Below are 2,500 nucleotides of genomic sequence, written 5' to 3' on the forward strand. Positions count from 1 at the left end.
CCTGGTGCCCTCCTGGTGCGTTTTTATGCACCCTGGTGCCCTCCTGGTGCGTTTTTATGCACCCTGGTGCCCTCCTGGTGCGTTTTTATGCACCATGGTGCCCTCCTGGTGCGTTTTTCGCACCCTGGTGCCCTCCTGGTGCGTTTTTATGCACCATGGTGCCCTCCTGGTGCGTTTTTATGCACCCTGGTGCCCTCCTGGTGCGTTTTTATGCACCATGGTGCCCTCCTGGTGCGTTTTTCGCACCCTGGTGCCCTCCTGGTGCGTTTTTATGCACCATGGTGCCCTCCTGGTGCGTTTTTATGCACCATGGTGCCTACCTGGTGCGTTTTTCGCACCCTGGTGCCCTCCTGGTGCGTTTTTATGCACCCTGGTGCCTACTTGGTGCGTTTTTATGCACCATGGTGCCCTCCTGGTGCGTTTTTCTGCACCCTGGTGCCCTCCTGGTGCGTTTTTCTGCACCATGGTGCCTACCTGGTGCGTTTTTCTGCACCATGGTGCCTACCTGGTGCGTTTTTCGCACCCTGGTGCCCTCCTGGTGCGTTTTTCTGCACCCTGGTGCCTACTTGGTGCGTTTTTATGCACCATGGTGCCCTCCTGGTGCGTTTTTATGCACCATGGTGCCCTCCTGGTGCGTTTTTATGCACCATGGTGCCCTCCTGGTGCGTTTTTATGCACCATGGTGCCCTCCTGGTGCGTTTTTCGCACCCTGGTGCCCTCTTGGTGCGTTTTTATGCACCATGGTGCCCTCTTGGTGCGTTTTTCGCACCATGGTGCCCTCTTGGTGCGTTTTTATGCACCATGGTGCCCTCTTGGTGCGTTTTTCGCACCCTGGTGCCCTCCTGGTGCGTTTTTATGCACCCTGGTGCCCTCCTGGTGCGTTTTTATGCACCCTGGTGCCCTCCTGGTGCGTTTTTATGCACCCTGGTGCCTACTTGGTGCGTTTTTATGCACCATGGTGCCCTCCTGGTGCGTTTTTCGCACCCTGGTGCCCTCCTGGTGCGTTTTTATGCACCCTGGTGCCCTCCTGGTGCGTTTTTATGCACCCTGGTGCCCTCCTGGTGCGTTTTTATGCACCATGGTGCCCTCTTGGTGCGTTTTTCGCACCATGGTGCCCTCTTGGTGCGTTTTTCGCACCCTGGTGCCCTCCTGGTGCGTTTTTATGCACCCTGGTGCCCTCCTGGTGCGTTTTTATGCACCCTGGTGCCTACTTGGTGCGTTTTTATGCACCATGGTGCCCTCCTGGTGCGTTTTTCGCACCCTGGTGCCCTCCTGGTGCGTTTTTATGCACCCTGGTGCCCTCCTGGTGCGTTTTTATGCACCCTGGTGCCCTCCTGGTGCGTTTTTATGCACCATGGTGCCCTCCTGGTGCGTTTTTCGCACCCTGGTGCCCTCCTGGTGCGTTTTTATGCACCATGGTGCCCTCCTGGTGCGTTTTTATGCACCCTGGTGCCCTCCTGGTGCGTTTTTATGCACCATGGTGCCCTCCTGGTGCGTTTTTCGCACCCTGGTGCCCTCCTGGTGCGTTTTTATGCACCATGGTGCCCTCCTGGTGCGTTTTTATGCACCATGGTGCCTACCTGGTGCGTTTTTCGCACCCTGGTGCCCTCCTGGTGCGTTTTTATGCACCCTGGTGCCTACTTGGTGCGTTTTTATGCACCATGGTGCCCTCCTGGTGCGTTTTTCTGCACCCTGGTGCCCTCCTGGTGCGTTTTTCTGCACCATGGTGCCTACCTGGTGCGTTTTTCTGCACCATGGTGCCTACCTGGTGCGTTTTTCGCACCCTGGTGCCCTCCTGGTGCGTTTTTCTGCACCCTGGTGCCTACTTGGTGCGTTTTTATGCACCATGGTGCCCTCCTGGTGCGTTTTTCGCACCCTGGTGCCCTCCTGGTGCGTTTTTTGCACCATGGTGCCTCCTGGTGCGTTTTTATGCACCATGGTGCCCTCCTGGTGGTGCACCTTGCCTCCTGGTGCGTTTTTCTGCACCCTGGTGCCTCCTGGTGCGTTTTTTTTTTTTTTTTTTTTTTTTTTTTTTTTTTTTTTGCACCTGGTGCCTCCTGGTGCGTTTTTATGCACCATGGTGCCCTCCTGGTGCGTTTTTTGCACCCTGGTGCCCTCCTGGTGCGTTTTTATGCACCTGGTGCCTCCTGGTGCGTTTTTTGCACCCTGGTGCCCTCCTGGTGCGTTTTTATGCACCATGGTGCCCTCTTGGTGCGTTTTTATGCACCATGGTGCCCTCTTGGTGCGTTTTTCGCACCCTGGTGCCCTCCTGGTGCGTTTTTATGCACCCTGGTGCCCTCCTGGTGCGTTTTTATGCACCCTGGTGCCCTCCTGGTGCGTTTTTATGCACCCTGGTGCCTCTGGTGCGTTTTTTGCACCTGGTGCCTCTTGGTGCGTTTTTATGCACCATGGTGCCCTCCTGGTGCGTTTTTTCGCACCCTGGTGCCCTCCTGGTGCGTTTTTATGCACCCTGGTGCCCTCTTGGTGCGTTTTTTGCACC

Source organism: Abrus precatorius, unplaced genomic scaffold (assembly GCF_003935025.1).
Source record: "Abrus precatorius isolate BTA unplaced genomic scaffold, Abrus_2018 Scaffold144, whole genome shotgun sequence".
Lineage (NCBI taxonomy): Eukaryota > Viridiplantae > Streptophyta > Magnoliopsida > Fabales > Fabaceae > Abrus > Abrus precatorius.